The sequence below is a fragment of the Corylus avellana genome, chromosome 3, assembly GCF_965113065.1.
Source record: "Corylus avellana chromosome 3, dhCorAvel1.hap1.2, whole genome shotgun sequence".
Lineage (NCBI taxonomy): Eukaryota > Viridiplantae > Streptophyta > Magnoliopsida > Fagales > Betulaceae > Corylus > Corylus avellana.
Genome location: NC_142492.1, coordinates 21,883,828 through 21,907,019, shown reverse-complemented (window position 1 = coordinate 21,907,019; position 23,192 = coordinate 21,883,828).

Sequence of the window (23,192 nt, the reverse complement as noted above, 5' to 3'; positions counted from 1 at the left end):
CACAGAACCTACCCTACACCCAACCACACCGGATTATATCCCCAAAAAAAAAAAAAAAAAATGGCCATACCTCCTACCACTCTCCCAAACACCAAAGATATTACCCAACCTATCCCTACTATTCTCGATGGCTCCAATTACCCGGCTTGGTCTCAAAATATGAGTAGGTGGCTCAAAGGACATTGTCTTTGGGAGTATGTTTCTGGTGAAGAACCTAAGCCTCTTGCTGGAAAAGAGGAACCTGCTGCGGCTTTCTCAACCCGCCTCCGCACAAGGCAAAGTGTCCATTACAGGATTATTTCTTGGTTCTCCAACACTTGTGTGGTCTCCATCAGCATGACATTTGGCAATCTTGACAATGCCAAAGATGTCTGGAATATGTTAGCTCAGCGCTACAGCACTACTGATCTTGCTCAGCGGTTTCAGATTGTGACCAAGTTCCATCACATGCGCCAAGAACCAGGTCAGAGTATTACTGATTTTTATTCACAAATGACTTGTCTTTGGAATCAATTAGCACTATGTGAGCCAAAGTGGAGGGATAAGGTTGATGCCTCTGAGTACATCGCTTTTCGCGATAGCATGCGCCTAGCCAAGTTCCTTGCAGCAATTCGAGATGAGTTTGAGCATACTCGAGCTTCTCTTCTTCACCGCTCACCACTGCCATCTTTGGAGAGTGCTCTTAGTGAACTTGTTTCAGAAGAGACTCGATTCTCTACTATGAAGTTACACACCTCTGAGATGGTCATGGCCACTGCATCCCACAATGCGCGTGCTCCTATTCCTACCGGGTCTTCCTCATCCAATCGGAACATCCAGTGCCACTATTGTCAGAAGTTTGGCCACAGATATAGTGAATACAGGAAAAGACTTTCTCGTGGGAATCATCGAGCTCCTAGTCATAAGGCTGCTGCGGTCACTCATACTGATACATCAGATATGTCTTACACCGATATTGCACCCCAACCCAGTACTCTTTCTCCTGCAGAAATCGAAGCTCTCATTCATCAGGTTTTATCTAAGTCCAATCTTAATACCGCCATGTCCACCACACCAGGTAATTCCTCTTGGTATATTGATTCTGCTTGTTGTAATCATATGACACCGAATTCTTCCATATTTTCTGCAAAATCTGTGTTACCTAGGCCTACCACCATTTACACTGCTAATGGTTCCCATCTTGCTGTTAGTCACATCGGGTCTGTTTCAACTCATCAGCTATCTGTGTCTGATACATACTTAGTGCCTAATCTCTCGTTAAATCTTTTATCTGTTGGTCAACTTTGTGAACTTGGCTTAGAATTGAACTTTTCTAACCGAGGTTGTGATGTGCAGGATCCACAGACGGGACAGCTAATTGGGACCGCCCGTAAGATTAGACGTCTGTTTGAGCTTTCATCACTCCATCTTCCTCCTGCTGTGTCAGTTGCCACTCCATCTCGGTCTCCTTCTACCACCCTCAGTTTATGGCACTCTCGTTTAGGACATGCATCTATTTCTCGTATTCGTTCTTTAGCTACAAGTGGTCAATTAGGGTCTTTTGATTGTGTTGCATCTCAACTTGGAAAACAAAGTGCTTTACCTTTTAATAATAGTACATCTGTTTCTTCTGCTCCTTTTGATTTGGTGCATTCTGATGTATAGGGCCCTGCGCCTATTCCCACCATGGGTGGATCCCGCTATTTTGTCATTTTTGTGGATGATTTTTCTCGATACACATGGCTTTATCTTTTACAAAATCGGTCTGAACTTCCGAAAATTTACTCTAAATTTCAACGGATGATTCAAACCCAATTTTCTTGCAACATAAAAGTTTTTCGTTCTGATAATGCTATCGAATATCGTGAACCTACCTTTCTTACTACTCTCAAACAAAATGGCACTCTTCCCCATCGCTCATGCCCAAATACTTCTCAGCAAAATGGTCGTGCTGAACGTCAACACAGGCACATCTTAGACATTGTTAGGGCTTTGCTCCTATCTGCTTCTATCCTTGAACACTTTTGGGGAGAAGCCGCTCTTACCGCTGTTTATACCATTAATAGGGTCCCGTCTCCCACTACCTTAAATAGGTCCCTCTATGAACTTCTGTAAGGTTCTCCTTCTGATTACCAATCTCTCCGCCTCTTTGGTTGTGTTTGTTTCGTGCTACTTCAATCCCATGAATGAACAAAATTAGAACCTCGTTCTCGTCTATGTTGTTTTCTTGGGTATGGCATTGAACACAAAGGATATTGTTGTTATGATCCTATTTCCAAACGGCTCCGCATCTCGCGGCACGTCACTTTTTGGGAACATAGGCTATTTAGTGATATGGAGTCTTTTCCTACTCGTCCCTCTAGTTCTTCTCCTATCTTCACTAATGTCTCACTTGACTTGCTCCCCGACACTACTAATCTTGATGCAGGGATGACAAGCTCTCTAGACGACATTCCGACGGTCGACCCCAATGACTCTGCCCTGCCTGTTGATCCATCTACTTTTGAGCCCGCTCCCTCTATCCCTCGTCGTTCTACTCGGGTAATATCTCTTCCTTCCCATCTTCATGATTATCACTGTTATTCTGCTTTTGCTACTCTCCATAAACCTCACTCCTTCCGTGAGGCTCATGCTAACCCTCTTTGGCAGAATGATATGTCTGAAGAACTTAATGCCCTTTCCAAAACCCATACTTGGGACTTAGTTGATTTACCTCCAGACAAAACTGCGGTAGGGTGCAAGTGGGTATACAAGATTAAGACAAAATCTGATGGGTCTATTGAGCGATACAAGGCACGTCTTGTGGCAAAGGGGTTCAATCAGGAGTATGGTATTGATTATGAGGAGACTTTTGCACCCGTGGCTCGCCTTACTTCTGTTCGATCACTCCTTGCTGTGGCTTCTATGCGTCGTTGGGATCTTTTTCAAATGGATGTGAAAAACGCATTTCTCAATGGTGATCTTAGTGAAGAAGTTTATATGCAGCCTCCTCCTTGGTATGATCATCCGCCACACAAGGTTTGCCGACTTCGCCGGGCATTGTACGATCTGAAACAGGCTCCACGGGCTTGGTTTGCCAAATTCAGTTCCACTATTGCGCAGATTGGGTTCGTTTCTAGCCCTTATGACTCTACTCTTTTTATCCGGCGATCTGATGCTGGTCTCATTCTCCTCTTACTATATGTTGATGATATGATTATTACTGGAGATGATACTGTTGGTATTCGTAACCTTCAACAGTTTTTGAGTCAAAAATTTGAGATGAAGGATTTGGGTTTTCTCAGCTACTTTCTTGGATTGGAAGTGTCTTCTGATCCAAATGGTTACTATCTCTCTCAAGCCAAGTATCCTTCAGATCTCCTCTCACGAGCTGGCCTTACTGATTGCAAAATTGTTGATAGCCCTCTAGAGACAAATGTCAAACTTCGTGCCACTGATGGTGAGCTACTCTCTGATGCCACTCTCTATCGACAGTTAGTTGGCAGTCTCATCTATCTTACTGTGACACAACCGGATCTTGCCTATGTAGTCCACCTTGTTAGTCAGTTTATGACAGCGCCACGCTCGGTTCATTATGCGGCTATTCTTCGCATCCTTCGCTACATGAAGGGCACCCTGTTTCATGGTTTGCATTTCTCTTCTCACTCATCCTTAGACTTACATGTATATTCAGATGCTGATTGGGCAGGTGATCCCACTGATCGTCGTTCCACCACGGGTTATTGTTTCTTGGTGATTCTCTCATCTCTTGGCGTAGCAAGAAACAATTAGTTGTTGCACGCTCTAGCACCGAGGCTGAGTATCGTGCTCTTGCCGACACCACTTCTGAGCTCCTCTGGCTGAGTATCGTCCTCTTGCCGACACCACTTCTGACCTCCTCTGGCTTCGTTGGCTCCTACATGATATGGGTGTTCCTCAGACCTCCAGTTCTCCTATCTTTTATGACAATCGAAGTGCGATTCAAATTGCGCATAATGATGTATTTCATGAACGTACTAAACACATTGAGATCGACTGTCATTTTGTGCGCCATCATCTTTTGCAGGGGACTCTTCGTCTCTGTCCCATTGCTTCCGCTGATCAATTGGCCGATGTGTTCACCAAAGCACATCCACCTGGACGGTTCCGTGATCTTGTTTCCAAACTCAAGTTGGCATCTACATTACCACCATGAGTTTGAGGGGGGATGTTAGAATATAATCAAAATATATTCTGATTATATTCTGATAATCACCATAATTGTTGATAATCACCATAATTGCTGATTTGATATATTTTCCCTGTATATACATTGATATTATTTTGTAATATTGTACATTAATTCCTTGATTGTAATTCCTATTCTGTCTGGCCTTATTCAACTATAAATAGGCCCCATTGTATACAGTTCTAATTACACAGAAATACAATATTCAGTTTATCCCTATATTCTCTAGTATTCTATAGTTTATTTTAACAATCATAAATAAATTTGAATCATATATATAGACACGCACACACACACATACTCAATCGATCGGTGGAGAAGCTGCAGCCGGAGATGGATAAACTGAGGCCGAGGAATCGCCGGAGACGAAGACAGTGACGGCAAGGACGAACGGCGTCTGGTCCTTAGAGAGAGAGAGAGAGAGAAAGCGATCAAGTTGGCCAGAGCAGGAGAGAGAGTGAGTGAGTACTGTGAGATGGAGCGGGGGAAATGTGCAGCGACGGCAAAGGAATGGGTGGTCGGCAATTGAAAAAAGGTTGAGAAGAGGGAGAACCTGTGCGAGCTGCGTGCGGGAGGAGGAAGAAAGAAGAGGGAAAAGGAAAGAAAGGGAGCTAGCATGGGGATTCGTGGCTAGATCTAAATTCTTGACGTGTCAACATGTGACATGTCAAGAATTCCTAACGTGCCACAACTAGCACGTCAAAAATTTCTGATGTGCCACATGTAGCACGTCAATAATTACATTGGCACGTCAATAAATCCTAACGTGTCACATGTGGCACATCAGAAAATGGCTCATTAATTAATTATTACCATAAATAGATATATATATATATATATATATATATATATATATATATATATATATAACCTAGCTAATTAATTATGGTAAGCTGATACTATAATTACCCTAAGCTAATTATTTAGATAACTTACCATAATTAGTCTGGTTTTTAATTATAGTAATTACCATAATTAAAACACAGCTAATTCTATATGGTATTATTAGCGTACTTAATTATTTAATTGGTAGTGAAGTTTTATAAAACCTAGCTAGCTAGCTAGGTTCGAAGCTCACTAATTATTTCAACTAACATATATATGTACCCTAGCTATATATATATATATATATATATGAAAGGTCTAATTAAACAAGTAGGATTAATTTCGAAGTAAAAATAATCAATGCATGTGGAGGAAACAATAAAATTAATTACAATAATCATTATACACTTAGCAATTAAATTTTGTTATAAATTATAAATTGTTATGGATAGGAACAATTCAACACACCCGTATGGAGGAAATCTAGATTAAATTTAATGTGCTTTTTAAATGTTTATAAACACTTAACACTATTTTATATCGGTTGGAATATATTTAAATATCTGCATGCATGTCCAATTGTTATTAATAACAATTTAAATATTGTTATTAATCGTTAATTTTTGTTATAACTTTTTTTATCAAATTTTTGTTATTAATTGTTATTAATCGTTAATCATTAATTATTAATTTTTATTAATCGTTAATTTTTTTTTAAAAAAAAACATAATTTTTGTTTTTGTTTTTTTTTTTTTATCGTGTGAAAGAATGACACGTCAATAAATATTGACGTGTGAAAATAACACATCAATATTTACTGATGTGGCGAAATGGCACGTCAGTAAGTTATTGACGTGTTAAAATAACACGTCAATATTTATTGACGTGTTAAAATAACACGTCAATATTTATTGACGTGCCATTTTGACACGTCTATTGACGTGTCAATATTTGTTGACGTGTCATTTTGACAATTCAATAAATATTGACGTGTGGAATGTGCCACGTCAGTAAATATTGACGTGGGACATTCAGCATGTCAATAAAATAATTATTGACGTGCTACTTTTGACACGTCAATAATTATTGACGTGGCAAAAGTTGGGTTACTGTTTGCTATGTCAAAAACTGTCATTTTTTTGTAGTGTAAAATAATTAAAAAAAATTATTTATTATTATTTTTATCTTTATTTTCTTTTTTAAAATTAAATAATATTTTATTATTTAATTATAATAGGACACGTGGCATTCTATAGAGCGTTGGATCAAATTGAACGGTTTAGATGGACAATTGAAGAATCTTCAATTAACCCCTTAATGCATGGGAGGGGATCCTGATCCCTCTCTTTCTCTCTAGATGGGTGCTTTTGAGAATAAAAAAGAATATTTGATAGAATAAGAACTATATTTAAATATAATAGAGTGAGATTTAGAAAGTTCATTGTGTAATGCTTTCGAAAAGTTGCTAGTTAAACTTAAAAATGTGAGTTTTTAGCCAAATTTTAACTTAAGAATAGAGAATTCAATGAGATGGATGGGTATCAATGATTGTGCATCTCTACATTGCGCAGATCGTGAGATGGTTAAGGAAGTTTCCATTGGATATAAACATTCAAAATAGAAGGGGTCTTTTAGCGTTGGAAATCCTGGAAAATGAAGCAAACTTGGTGAACAAAGCACAAATGAGGCATATGATACGCTGGGCCGCAGCAAGGAGGCCTTGGGGTCTTCGTAGACCTCTTGTTGTGTACTTCAGATCTCCTGTCCGAATTGATGAGAGAGTATACGTAATTTTCCTCTGTTAGAGATCGCATATCACAACTGAAATGCGCGCGGCATTGTTGGTGGTTGCTGCTCTGCTTTTAACAATCAGAATCCAGACAGTACTTGATGCAGCCTAACTAAGTGGAAGCAAGTAAAACAATACAACAAGAAGGATAAATAATTCTTAGATATTGAGTCTATCAAAGATCTGAGAATTCTTCTCAAAACTATAGAGTCTATCTAGGGTTTTAAGGAAAATATGAAGAAAACTCATATTAGTAATTCTTATCGAAAGAAAACTGATCAAATAACATAAACTGTCTTTTCAAGAGGCTATAATCATGTATTTATATCCCCAAGACCCCTAGTACTAGTAAAGAACGGAATTAGGGCTCCCACAACCCTAATCCTAGTAAAATAAGTAAACTAAGTCGGTTTAAAACAAATAACATAGAATTCCCCGAGTGCGCTCTATCGCAGGTATAGTGCGATCGATCGTACTACTAGGGACTTGTGAGCTCAATCATGCGCTAGTTCGCAGGCTCGGTCGCAGTTCTAGGGGCTTGTGCGCTCGATCGCAGGAGTAAGGGATATCGGTCGCAATTCCAGGGACTACCTTCTCTAAATTAGGTGCATTGTGCTTGATCGTAGTCAAGGTGGGATCGATCGCAATTCTAGGGGCTATCTCTTTTGCTGCGTGAGTCTGGGATCATGTCACCATCTTCCGAGGCATCCTCACACATTTATCCATTCGGGTCTTCCTCTTATACTCCCAAGCATTGTAGTCTACATCATCCTTCCCAGGTTGAACAGAATTCGCCCTCGAATTCGCATCCTCCTCCGACGAATATTCCATAAAGGGCACAAGATGCTTGACATTGAAAACATCGGATGTCTTGATATGGCTGGGCAATTTCAATTAATAAGGATTGGGGTTGATCTTCTTCACAATCTCCACCAGACCAATCTTGTGAGCCGCTAATTTACTGTACTCGCCAATAGGAAATCTATCTTTGGTGAGCTTCACCCATACAAAATCACCTTCTTCAAATTCCAAAGCACGTCGCTTCTTGTTCGCAACCGCCTTGTACTTGGCCATGGATTCTTCTAGATTTTTTATGGTTAGCTTGTGGCCCTCTTGTATATGTGCAATAAGGTCCTTCGCCTTGGTGTGTATTCGCTTTAAATTTGGGAGAGGTGTTAAATCCAGTGGTGCCCGTGGATTACTCCCATAGATAATGGTGAACGGACTAAGGCCGGTGCTCCGGTTGACGGATCGGTTTTAGGCAAACTCAACTTGGTACAACTACTGGTCCCATGATTTAAGGTGTTCACCCACTAAGCTTCTAAGCAATGCCCCCAATGACCGATTAATAACCTCTGTTTGTCTGTCCGTTTGTGGATGGTAAGCGCTACTGAAATCAAGTCTCGTGTGAAATAACTGCCACAAGCACCGCCAAAAGTGGCTAAGGAATCGCGTGTCGCGGTCGAAAACTATGAACAATGGAAGGCCATGGAGGCGGTATACTTCTCAAAAATATAATTGCGCCACGTTCGTGGCATTGGCAGTCTTTTTACATGCAATAAAATGAACCATCTTAGAGAATCGATTAACTACGACAAAGATGGAATCATTACCTTTTTGGGTCCGAGGTAAACCCAACACAAAGTCCATGCTCACGTTAGTCCATGGACCCTCCGGAATAGGTAGTGGCATATATAAACCAGCATTTGTTGCCGCTCCTTTCATACTTGGCACACCCTACAGCAGCACACCAACTTTTCCACCTCCTTCTCATGCTTGGCCAATAAAACTTCTTTGCCACCAACTGGAACGTTTTGTCCTGCCCCATGTGCTCTTCATTATGGCGCTCTTCAATAATTCGCAACCGGAGACTACCCTCGGGGATGCACTGCTGAGTTCCCTTGAAGAGGAACCCATTATGTAGCCCTAAATCACTCCGACTTCCCAACAACACATCATCAACAATTGGGCCAAAAAGAGGGTCAGTTGATAAAGAATCCTTTAAAAGGTCAAAACCAATTACTTCATTTGCCATGGTAGTTAAGAGTGTCGACTTTCGGCTAAGGGCGTCGACCACTTTGTTCAAAGCTCCCGACTTGTGTTTGATGGTGAAGGAGAATTATTGCACATATGCAGCCCACTTTGCATGCCGGGAGGAGAGTTTATCTTGACTATTGAGGTGCTTCAACGCCTCATGATCCGAGTACAAGATGAAATCATTGTAGGTGAGGTAGGAACTCCAATGCCTCAATGATTGCACTAATGTGTAAAAATCCACATCATAGGTCCTAGAATTGAGCCTTGAACCACTCAACTTTTCACTAAAAAATGCCACCGGTCTTCCACTTTGACTTAGAACCGCTCCAATGCCGACCTTGGAAGCGTCACAATGCAACTCAAATGGCAATTCAAAATCCGGAAGAACAAGTAGTGGAGCCGTCATCAATTTGAGTTTAATTAACTCAAATGCTTCGGTAGCCGCCTCACTCTAAGAGAATTTCCTCGCCTTCATGCACTCTGTAATAGGTGCCATGATGGTGCTAAAATTATGAATGAAACGCCTATAAAAGGATACCAATCCATGGAAACTTCTTACCTCGTGTAATGTAGTAGGAATGGGCCAATCCCGAACGGCCATCACTTTTGCTTCGTCCACCGCCAACCCGTCTTTAGACACCACATAGCCAAGAAAAAGCACCGAATCTGTCATGAATGAGCACTTGGCTGGTGATGCGTAGAACTTCTCTTTTCGAAGCAGTTGAAGTGCTTCCCTCACATGTAGAAGGTGTGTCTCTCTATCGGGTTGTAAATGAGTATGTCATTAAAGTATACTACGACAAACCTCCCTATAAAAGGCCGAAAAGCTTGGTTCATCACTCTCATGAATGTGCTAGGTGCATTAGATAATCTGAACGGCATTACCAACTATTCAAAGACTCCCTCCCGTGTTTTAAACACTGTTTTCCACTCATCACTTGGTCGCACCCAAATTTGATGGTACCCACCCCTTAGGTCCAACTTGGTGAATATCGTTGCCCCACTCAATTGATTTAACAAAACATCCAACCGGGGAATAGGGAACCGATATCTCACAGTGATCTTGTTGATGGCCATACTATCCACGCACATCCTCCATGAACCATCCTTCTTAGGGGTGAGTAAAGCGGGATTGCCGAAAGAAAGAACCGTACCATTCTTAATATGACTAGAACTATGCTCAAGGAGAAAGGGCTACCAAAACAATTCTGGGCAGAAGCTGTAGCGTGCTCATCTTATCTACTCAACCGATGTCCTACCAAAAGTGTCAAGAATATGACACCTCAAGAGGCATGGAGCGGCCACAAGCCAAGTGTTGCACACCTAAGAATATTTGGGTGTGTTGCATATTCTCAAGTTCCCGAATCCAAGAGGAAGAAGCTTGATGATCGTGGTGAAAAATGTATCTTTCTCGGATATAGCGAAGAGTCGAAAGCATACAAGCTCTACAACCCACTAACAAAGAAATTAGTGGTTAGTAGAGACATTATCTTTGATGAAGAAAGTGTGTGGAGCTGGAGCGATGAAGAGAAGGCCAAAGAACAACAAGTGTTAGAGGAGCCTGAAGAGCTTTCAACAGAAGCTCCACCAAGTACCCCACCATCCGCAGCACAGAGAGACTCTACATCTTCTATGGGAGGTAGCAGCAACAGATCCTCCACAAATCAAAGTAAAATGAGAAGTCTCAGGGAAATCTATGAGCAAACAGAATATGGAGAGACTAATCTTTTCTGCCTATATGCTGATCATGAGCCTCTTACCTTTCAAAAGGCCGTTGAAGAAGATTGTTGGAGATCCGCAATGGAGGAGGAGATACATGCTATTCAAAAGAACGATACTTGGGAGTTGACAACACTCCCATCAAACCAAAAGGCTATTGGTGTCAAGTGGGTATACAAGATCAAACGCACTGCGGAAGGTGAAGCTTCTCGATACAAGTCAAGACTTGTAGCTAAAGGCTACAAACAAAAGTATGGCATCGACTATGAAGAGGTCTTTGCACCAGTTGCGAGACTTGACACAGTGAGATTGTTGATCGCACTTGCCGCTCATCACAATTGGAAGATATACCAACTTGATGTCAAGTCAGCCTTTCTTAATGGCATCCTTGAAGAAGAGGTGTACGTACAACAACCGGAAGGCTTTATAATGGAAGGAGACGAAAGCAAGGTGTACCGCCTTAAGAAGGCGTTATATGGCTTAAAGCAGGCACCAAGAGCTTGGAATGCACGAATTGATAATTACCTTCATCAGAACGGCTTCACTAAATGTCCATATGAGCATGCTGTTTATATGAAGAAAAACCATCGTGGTGAATTTCTAATCATTTGCCTATATGTTGATGATCTGTTATATACAGGAAATAATGGTGAAATGTTCAAGGAATTCAAGCAATCAATGTTTAAGGAGTTTGAGATGACAGACAATGGGTTGATGTCCTATTTCCTTGGTATTGAAGTGAAGCAACAACATGATGGAATTTTCATATCCCAAAAGAAGTACATGGGGGAGATTTTAGAGAAATTCAAGATGGGTAACTGCAACTCTGTGAATACCCCAGTTGAAACAAGCATAAAGTTGTCAAAAGAAGGAGATGGTTGAGTTATTGAGCCAACTCTTTACAAGAGTTTGGTTGGAAGTCTGAGGTACTTGACGATCACAAGGCCAGATATTGTCTATGGAGTTGGACTTGTGAGTCGATACATGGAGACACCAATGGAGACTCATTGGTTAGCTGCAAAAAGGATCCTAAGGTACATCAAAGGCACTTTGAATCTTGGTTTATTCTATGCCTATGGTGATGAAGCGAAATTAGTTGGTTATTCAGATAGTGATTGGGGATGTGACCAAGATGAGAGGAAAAGTACTACTGGGTATGTATTTTATCTTAGTTCTACAGCATTTTCTTGGACATCCAAGAAACAAGGAATTGTAGCCTTGTCTACCTGTGAGGCGGAGTATGTGGCGGCTTCGTCTACTGTTTGTGAAGCTATATGGCTAAGGAATCTCTTGAAGAAACTGGAACATCCACAAGAAGAACCGACTGTGATTTACGTGGATAACCAATCAGTTATAAAGTTAGCAAAGAATCCAGTGCAACATGGGAGGAGTAAACACATTGACACTCGGTTCCACTTTCTTAGAGGCCATGTCAAGCGGAAGACAATAGAGCTCCAGTATTGCCACACTACTGAACAAGTAGTAGATACATTTACTAAGCCATTATCAGGTGCAATTTTCATGAGGCTAAGAGACATGCTTGGCATGAGGAGGTTTTGATTCGAGGGGGCGTGTTGGAAACTAAACAAATCAAAACGCAAGAGAGGTTTTTTCTAAATGGTAGAAGTTATTAAGTTCTTTTAATTAATAAGGGACTCTAGTTTTTCTAAACTCATGTGTTTATTTAATTCTCAACTGAAGCCTTAACTTAGAGATGAGTTTTTTGTTATTTATTACAATAAATAAGGAGAAGTAAAAGCCTTGTAAGTTAGTCTTTGAATGCCTCTATTTATAGGCTTCGTAAGATGTATTTTCAATACAAGTGAAATACGAAGAAGACTTCCTCCACTCTTCTCTAGTCTAATTGATTCTTTGTCTTTAGTAATAAAAGAGAGAGAGAGAGAGAGAGAGAGAGAGAGAAATAGAAAGGTATCTAGTTTGTAAACTAGTATTTTATCCTTCAAGGTGCATCGGGGAGAAGCTATCTTGATTAAGCTTCCAAGCAAGTGACGGATTTAGCCTCACGATCTCCATGGCAAACTGAGTATGTCCAGCGGATGCAGCTATGTGTAAAGGAGTCTCAACAAATGGAATTTGATCAATTCTATCCAAAATATATAGGTCTCCCCGTACCAATGAGTGCAAAGCATCAATGCTTCCTTCCTGAGCAGCATCTCTCAAACTCTGATCCATTAGAATTCAAAGAAGAGTGACAGGCAGCAAATCAAAGAAAAGAAAATATGTTAAGCAGTAAAATGTTGGCACTGACTATTGATTAACGCAGCTACTATGAAGAGAGAGATGAGGAGAGTTATTAAGGGCAAAGACGAAGATTAGCTCGTTCTTTTTTTATAGGAATGGTTGAGTGAACGGTGATGACTGATGAATCTGATTATACACTAAGATGGAGATATATAGGGATTAGTAACGCTGTGACGTACATGTGAAAAACACATGCTAACTGAAGGATCCGGCATATTAAGTGTTGTTTTAAAAACAACATCACATCTCCTGTAATAAAATTAACGGTGCAGATTGTAAATCAATTCATTTAAGTGAAAATGACGGCCAAACGTTTAAAGACAACCACCAAGTATCACGCCGTTCAAACGTTAGCAGGGGTGCTTGCACGTACGAAATATAACTAGCTTGTCAGGTGGGTCTTGGAATCTTATGGGGTTTGTCCAAATTAGCACCAATTACTTATTTATATTAGGATTAGTTGAGGAAGGGTGCTATAAGTATTTTGCTTGCCTTAAGAAATATATATAGTCTTACAAGACTGGCAGAGAAAAATATAAGTAGACTTTTTGGCTATGGGTTGCTTATATAAGAAATAATATTATAAATATAAAAGCGGAATAATAATAATAAAAGAAAATAGAATAAACATAAAGATTAAGGTGGTTCGGCTTCTAGCCTACATCCATGCACACATTAAAGCCTTTAATAGGCTACATATTTCATTGATTTATATCTTGAGTACACAACTCTATTTATAAAGCTTTGCATATAATTTAAAATATTTTAAATACAATCACATCCTTTAATCATAGTTAATAAATATTATCTAAATCCCTTGATTTAGGAAATATAAAATCAATATTTATTCTAAAGAATTTCTATCCTTAACATGTTAGAGTATCTCAAATAGATTGTTTAAACCTTTATTAATTTGTTCTAAGTAACGTGCTTTTACAGTAAGATTCAACGATTAATCTCAATGAAAATGAGCCACAGGATTAAAAAAGAGGCTCACAATGATCGAAGATGCTTCGAGCCATGAGAAAGTAATGCTTACATGAAGAATAAAATAAATAAATAAATAAAAACAGTGATTTCTGGAGTTCATTTAGTTGGCGTTTACAATAAATACCAAGAAAAAAAAATTTTGTGGCGGACTTGTAAAACACCAGGAATTCCTCCTTGCACACAGCTGAACATCATGAATTCCTGGCGCATAAATTTGCTAACGCGCCAGGAAATTTGACCAAGATTCCTGAAATGTAATGGATCTCTTCTTTACCCGCCAGAAATTTGCATTACTTGCTTAATAGTTTTATTTTCTCTTCTCTAAACTACACCACTTAGATCTAATTAGTTCAAACATTCTCTTCTTCTCAGTAGAGCATTCTGGTGCCACACAACCATAGCTTTCATTCCCTCACATGTTTGTGTTTTTTTTTTTTTTTTTTCCTTTCTCTCATTTATTTTAATGGTGGTTTTTTTTTTAATAGCAGTTAAAATAGGCTATTTTTTTTAATAGCAATTAAGACACATACTCTAAGAGAAACAACACTCTTTTTACCGGAGTCAAACCAAGATACTCATATCAGACGCAGCGGAAGCTAACTATGGGCTCTGATACTAATTATTTAGGAGAGAAACACTATGAAAAGTCAAACAAGAGTAAATTAATATGCATACTATGACACCACTTCTAACCCAAAATCGTAAACTAACAAATTTGGGTCCATTTATGTATATTAAGTTACTCGATCACGGCTGAGGATGGGAGTGGGCATTGTTGCTCAAAATTATGCAGGCCGGGTCGTTGCAACAAGCTGCATATCTAGACCTTACATTCTGTAACCTTTTGTAGCAGAATTGGTTGGTGCACGTATGGCAATGGAGTTGTCATGTTATTTAGGCTTTCAGCAGGTCATTTTGGAGGGTGACTGCTTGGAGGTTGTTAACGCTTTGAATATAGCTGAGAGGTGAAGTTACAGAGCTATGGTTAATGAAGCGAAAATTCTTCTTCACAACATGCAGAGTTGGAAAATTCAACATGTTAAAAGATCTGCAAATGGAGTAGCCCACCGTCTAGCAAAGTTGGCAACAACTAGTGGTGAGGATAAATTGTGGAGGGATTCTTATCCAGAATGTGTAAAAGAGCAAGCTCTTATTGATTAATGATATCTGGATCCAATTTCAAAAAAAAAAGAAAAAAAAAAAAGTTACTCTTGTTTGACTCCCCCTATTGTTTCTCTCCTTAACAATTGGTATATATCAGAGCCAAAGATCCTGAGTTCAAACATTGATTCCATCAATTAACCCTCATTTAAATTAAATATTGTACGTGTTGGGTCTCACTTATTAAAAGGGAGTTTGAGCCCACACGTAAGGGGAAGTGTTACAGTATGGATTAAGTGATTAAATTTAATTTTTTTTATCAGCTTAAGGTTTTGAGACAGCTAGTAATTTAATTTTTTTTTTCTATTTTAAATAATTGGGGAGGTGAAAACCAGAGTTTTGGGGAAAGGTAGGCTTAAAAATAATCTTGAGAATGTAGTTATGCGTCATAATTGGAACATTAAAGAGGAGATGTAGGATGATGCGATTAGCACTTTTAAGATTTGAAAAAATCGATAACCACCTATATATATATATATATATATATATATATATATGAAATGACATATTTAGATGTTCAAATATAAAACTCTACAAACAACGTTGTATGTAGTAGGGTATTACCGTATTATCGTAGAAATAATGTCGTTTCGGTTTTTTTTTTTTTTTTTTTTTTTTGTCTTCTCTTTTTAACTTTTAAAAAGCAGTAACCGACAACTATTAAATAACCGTCAAGGCGGTTAGCCTATTTTACTAGCCGCTTAAGCGGTTGCAAAAAAAAGAAAAAACCTTTATTATGATGATTACTCTTTTCAAAAAAGCTCAATGCGTGCTCTCGATCTGCCTTCTAGAGTTAAATTATGAAGTTTGTCTTTGATTAGAAGCCATTTCATAATCAAAATTAAAAAATAAAAAATAAAATAAAAATTATGAAGTTAATAATATATATTATCAAATGATAAATATGTTGATATGTAATTAAAAAGTTTTAAATAAGATATATCTTTTTTGATGAATTAGATCATTTTTTATAAACCAACCACAATAGCTCTGTACAGTACTTCTGTATTAAACAAGTAGAAACCAGATACTGAAACAAGCTTCAAAATCTAAACTCAATGAACACTTTGTTTTTTTTTTTTTTTTTCTAAGCAAAGTACAAGTTAGAAGAGGGGGGAGGGGAACTCAATGAACACGTTACATCAAAACAAATCAACCTATACCAGAATATTAATTGGGCTCAATTCTCCATCTATAACATTACCAATAGACGAAATAAATTGCCCATTAGACAAACTCTAACCTCTCATTTAATTTTCTGCAAGATTAAATAAGATATATCATGCACACTATTAAATAAGGATTAAAATCCCCTCAAATTAGTCAAAATTGAAGATTTTCATGTTACGAAATCGTGACCCTTCATTTTAAATTCAATAGTTTTTAAGATGTCAGCTGTTTTTTATAACCAAGACATTAAATTTTGATTTTAAGCTGGTTTTTGTTTTACCGAGGTTTAATGTTATGGGAATGTAAATTCTACACATGTCGTCACTATAGCCACCAGCTTATATATCTTTCCTTGCGGATCACGAATTGTAAACAAATGTGTGATTAATATATTTCAAGTATGGGTCTTTTTTTTCTAAGCATATATATGGGGTCTCTTTACAAATGTGTGGTGGATAAAATTTTCGATGTGTATTTAGATTATGGGATGTTATTTTTAAGTGAGATGGTCCTGTATTTTCTTTATCACTTTCATTTTCAAACCTATGACCCATCCACGTATTACTGAATGCTGGGCCAATTTGGTTCGCGTCATGGCATGGCTTGATTTGTTATCTATTATAATGTGTATTTAGATTATGGGATGTTATTGTTAAGTGAGATGTGTTTGTCACGGTGGATGAGTCATAGGTTTCATTTTCAAACCTGTTACCATCCACGTCTTACCGACTTGCTGGGCCAATCTAGAGATAAGATAAGAATGGTAATCAAATCTTAGGGTATGTGAAGATAAGTATAGTAATGATTTAATTACAATCAAACCTATCAATCATAGAAGGTAAATATCCTATAAGGTATATAAACCCTAATATGGGCATAGAAAACAAATATAAACCTAATATGGAATTAGATCATGATCTAACATAAGTCATGCTTGTTTTCTTTTCCATTGCACGTTGGATTGGCCTTGAGTATGATGTCCGATTAACTGATTTTTCACACGTAAAAGAAAAAGAATGCTAGAAGTTTTAAGAATATTTTCTACAAAGTTGCTTTTAAAATTTCTAAACAACACCTAAGTCAAATCCTTTATTTTAGGGAGTGAGATGCAGTGCATTTGTGAGTGAGTTCATATAATTAGCAATTGAGAAAGAATAATGCTAAATACTATAATTTTGTCCAACATACATCAAACAATGATGATGTGGTACTCCCAATAAATTATTAAATCATTGTTAAATAAAAAAAAAAAATTAATAATTAACTACGAGTATCTTGTCATTATTATTGGATGAATACTAAATATTGAAAAACTCTAAACAGATAAATATCACAATTTTATGCCGAATTAATGGATATTTAAATCTAAGCAAACAAACACAAAAAACAAGTAAAATCAAACACAAAGATTTTGGTAACGAAGAGGAAACCTTTTAGAAAACGTTCTAAAAGTAAAACCTCTCCGGAGCAGCCAAACCCAAGAAATCACTATCAAAAGATTATCCAAAGATTACAGACACTACGAACACTTACAACCCTTTGAAAGACCTTGGCTCTGTAAGATCAACAAGCCTCCAACTTGTCTCCTCGCTCACAATCTTCCCTAGACCTGGTCCCACTAAAAACATGTTTTTGGGCATAATATGTACAGGGTGTCTGGACAGGTTAATGGGCTGTCCAGACACGACCTTGCGGAGCAAAAATAAGGTTTCTGGAATTGCGGTCCAGACACGGGGAAGGCCTGTCCGGACCTGGCATGCAATGAGTGAAACAGCATTCTGAAAATACTGTCTAGTCTTCATCAACAGCTCCGATCGATGAGCGTTTGTGGTCCGATTGAGCTGAAATTTTGTAGAGACGTTCATGACATATGAATCTACATTATGAATAGTGGAGATTTCATTCTGAACATTCTATATCAGTGTTTGAGCCTGTGAACAGTAACCTCTGCATTTTGGAACTGAATTAAGCCAACACAAGAACTAACAAACTCCCACTTTGGCAATTCAGTGACAAAACCAAAATGTCGAGCCAATCCCATCATCTCCTCATATTTACTCCCCCTTTTTGTCATAGAATGACAAAAGGTCTTCATGTTTCCTAAAACACTTCACAAAATACATCAAGGCATATGTGGAACAAGAAGACATAAATAAAACTCATGATAAAAAAATGACGTAGAATGCATGATCACAAAGAAACATTAGCAAAACTCCCCCTCAATGTATGACTCAATTAACAACAAGAAACTGGAAATGCAAAACATGTTTCTCCCCCTTAAAAGTCAAATGAACACACATGAGACACACATCAACGACTCATGTATTTCAACAATGAATATCCCAAACATGCTCAAAATATGCAAAATATACATGAGATAAAAAATGGCAAGGAACTCATATTGCTTAACCCAAGCAAAAGACATAATGTTCCATTTAGCCAATGCTTGTTTGGTGTGTGTGTGTAAGCCATTCAAAGAGAAAAATGGTCAACTTACAAAATGAGGATAAAGTTTCACCAAAATGAGGTTTTGACAAGTATATCAAATCAAAAGTCAAACCTTATTATACTAGGGCCTAGTCACTCTCATCCTATACATTTCTCTTTGTAAAATAATTTGTACAAGTTTGACATAGTGAAATGAATTCCTTTTGGAATATGATCTTTTGATTTTATTTGTTTCACTATTTTGTTTATTTTTCTCTTTGAAAAAGTGTCCTTAAACTTTTGGTGCTTATCACAAAAGAGAACGCAAGAATTTTTAAGCCCTAGGTTCAACTAGCATATGGTCAATTTGAAAAATCTGACTAGTCAAAAACCTCATATAGTTACCTAACAGACCTCACAAATAAAGCGAAACAAAACCTCAATTAAAGCTTAAATGTGCACAAGAGATAAAGCATAGGCAAAATGTACCTCATAAGCTTAGGCTTTAAGTAACCACAAAAACAAGTCTATTGACACAAATTTTCATCTCATGCATATTAAAAACATTCCAAGACGCAAGGAATTAAATCCATGAAAGCAACATGAGAAATTAATGGACTATCTAGGTGCATAAGACAAAAGAAAGAAAAGAAAACAATCAAAGTAACATATTTTTGTCTTTTTGAAATTTTTCATAAAAGAAATGCACATGAACGGAAACAAATTGAAAACAAAATAAAACAAAATGCAATGAAAAATGAAAAACAACATGCTCTAGGATATGCAAGAAAATCAATCCTAGACATGTGGGTGACTCACCTAACATAAGGTGAGATCATCACCACTCCCCCTCAAGGGGTGAATGGTATCATCCTTCCTAACCCTACCTTGAGAAATCTTAGGTCTAGACTTATGACTTTGCTCAAACTTATCTAGCCTAGATAGCACTTCTCTCATCATTATGACCAAACCCTCACTTTCTTTCCTAGAATAGAAATTTTCATTTATATGCACATGAGGTTTCAAATTAAAACAATGAGGTCGAATGTGACCCACTTTGCCACAGTGATGACATGTAGGGACAAACCTTTGAGAAGGTAATTTCCTAGGAGGATGCACGACTCTAGGTGTAGGGTAAGATGCATGAGGATCAATGTAGATTTTCTTACCTTTCTTACCTTGAGAAGTCAGAGCAACTACTTGCTTTTCTTCACTTGAAGATTCTTCTATTTTCACTGGTTTAACAAAAACAGTCTTTGAAGACGAAGAAGCAGTTTTATCAAATCCTAAGCCAGATCTGTCGCTAGAATGCTTTTGAATATGTAACATTTTATCACGCTTTTCACTAGAGAATTTACTTAAGTGATTTCTAGATGCAATCAGATCATTTTGAAGGGATTTATTTTTAGCAATTAACGCATGATTTTCAAATTTGAGAGTATTGCAAACAACATGTGAATTACTCAAAGATTTCAACAAATTATCCCTTTCAAGCTCAAAATTCTTAAAATCCTTAACAATTTTCAAGTTAGTATTTCTAAGCATAGAAAACTTTTCCATTAAATTGTTAAAGGAGTTTTGAAGATCATTAACCCTATTTGATTCATTATCAGAGGCAGACTGAACATCTGATTGATTAGAATCATCAGAATCATAGGATGCAACAAAAGCCATATAATTAAGAGTTTCTTCCTCATCGATGTCACTCAAGGTAATATTGAAAGCTTTTTGGTCTTTTAGCTTATTACTCTTGAGATTAGCACAATCATTGCAAACATGACCATAGCCAGAACACTCATAACATTTTGGACCACGTGGGTCTCTTTCATTTCTTTCCTAAGTACTTCCTTTTTGTTTTCCAAATCTCTTGGAAATTCTATCTTCATTCTTATAAAACTTTCTGGCTATCAAATGCAAGTTCCTTAGCATCTGGTGATTCCTCATCAGATAACTCATTAGAGTTCTAAGGGCAAGATCCTTATTTTTCCTAGGTTGAGGCAAAGAAAACTCATAAGTCTGAAGGGCACCAACTAACTCTTCTATCCTCATGGTTTCCAGATTAGTGCATGACTCAATGGCTGTTACCTTCATTCTGAATCTTTCAGGGAGTGATCTCATGACCTTTCTAATAATCTTAGTGCCAGAAACTTTCTTTCCTAGATTTATCATGGAATTTCTAATTTCACTAAGTTTACCAAAGAAATCATTAAATGTCTCATCCTCTAACATTTTAATTTCCTCAAAATTAGAAACTAACATTTTAAGTTTTGAAGCTTTAACAAGATTTGTTCATTCATAAGTAGTTTCTAAGATCTCCCATGCATCTTTGGCACTATCACAATTTAAAATTCTGGAGAACTCAGTTTGTGAAATTGCCAAGCATAGAGCATTCATAGCTTTGTCATTCGCCATACGAGTTTGTTTTTCATCATTAAACCATTCAACTGTCGGCTTATCTGGAGCTTTAAATCCAGATTCAATGACATGCCAAATGTCTATAGATTTTAAGAAGAATCTCATACGGGACTTCCAATAGCCATAATTTGATACATCAAAATAAGGCACCGTGTTAAGGGTTGGAGACATCTTAAACAAGAAACAAAGATCACACTCAGGAATTTAATCCTTCACGGAGTGAACCCGCTCTGATATCAATTGAAGAACTCTAAACAGATAAATATCACAATTTTATGCAGAATTAATGGATATTTAAATCTAAGCAAACAATCACCAAAAACAAGTAAAATCAAACACAAAGATTTTGGTGACGAAGATGAAACCTTTAGAAAACGTTCTAAAAGTAAAACCTCTCCGGGGCAGCCAAACCCAGGAAATCACTATCAAAAGATTATCCAGGGATTACAGACACCAGGAACACTTACAACCCTTTGCAAGACCTTGGCTCTGTAAGATCGACAAGCCTCCAACTTGTCTCCTCGCTCACAATCTTCTTCAATGCGATTCTCCTTTATCGGACCCTTCCGATAGACTTCAATTAAGCACACAATCAAAACTAACAAAAATCCTCTAAGATGAATCAATTTGGCTCACAAGAAAATAATCACTCAAACGTAGCCTCACATGAACTCTCTGGGGGTGAAAATTCGTGTCTCTCTCTTCCATAATGATGTATATATATCAGTACATCAAACCCTAGACCTAGGCCCACCAAAAACATGTTTTTGGGCATAATAGGTACGGGGTGTTCGGACAGGTTAATGGGCTGTCCGGACACGGCCTTGCGGAGCAAAAATAAGGTTTTTGAAATTGCGGTCCGGACACGGGGAAGGCCTATCCGGACTTGGCATGCAATGAGTGAAACAACATTCTGAAAATGATGTCCAGTCTTGATCAACAGCTTCAGTCGATGGGCATTTACGGTCCGATTGAGCTGAAATGTTGCAGAGACGTTCATGACATATGAATCTACATTATGAACGGTAGAGATTTGATTCTAAGCATTCTATATCAGTGTTTGAGCCTGTGAACAGTAACATCTGCATTTTGGAACTAAATTAAGCTAACACAAGAACTAACAAATATAACTCTTAGCAATTTGGAGAGTCCAGCTAAAATATCATAATTAAGTAATAGAGGAAAGTCATGAAAGTTATTAGAGCTTGTTTGGGATTGCGTTTGAAAAATAGAGGTTTTAAGTCAAAAAGAGCTTTTGGATAAATGTTTCATTTTTAAGCTTTTACCAAAAGTGTTTTTTTGCTATTTTCAGGTTTTTTGGACCCTGAAAGCGTTTTAATCTTTTTACCAAACGAGTACTTTTTTTTTCAAACTGACTTTTTGAGTATTAAAAGCACTTTTAAGCCCCTCAAACGCACCCAAACAGGCCTTAAATGCGTTGAGCTTTGGAATATTGAATCTGTCCATTGAAAACGATGAGGAATAGAAATTATAGAATCCCTCTCCATTAATTCAGGGATGAAATTAGGGAAGATGCCTGAGGGCCGTGGCTGAGTGGCTCATCCTCTCCCCCCCCCCCAAAAAAAAAAAAAACTGTTCAAAAACAATTTATAAATGTAATAATATCTACTATATATTACATAACAAATATATTGACATGTAATTTAAAAATTTTAAATAAGTTATATCTTTTTTATGAATTAGATCATTTTTTGTAAACCAAGCACCATACATCTTTACACTTCTGCATTAAACAAGGGACAAGCAGAAACCAAAATTTGACAAATGTGCGGTGGATAATTTTTTTTGTTTTTTTTTTTACATGATTGCACAAAAGAAAAAAAAAATAGTTTAGAAGGATTTGAATTAATAACCTTATTTTTCATGCGTGGTGGATATATTTTTTTGTACGTATATGAGTCTTGTAAATCCGTATTATTATTATTATTATTATTATTATTATTATTTTACTAACATTTTTTAATTAATTAAGAGGTATAATAGTTATCCTTGTCTCCTAGATACATACTTCAATTCTGACAAACTATTGTAATGTCTTTTCTAAAATTTTAATTCATGTAATGTCTCGTCTCAAACAACTAAAAAAATTGCAATTCACTCTCTTTTATAAAACATGACAAAAATATTATTATAATTTTTTTTAAAAAAAAATACATTAAAAAAAAAAAGAAAACTGATAATCCACGGCAG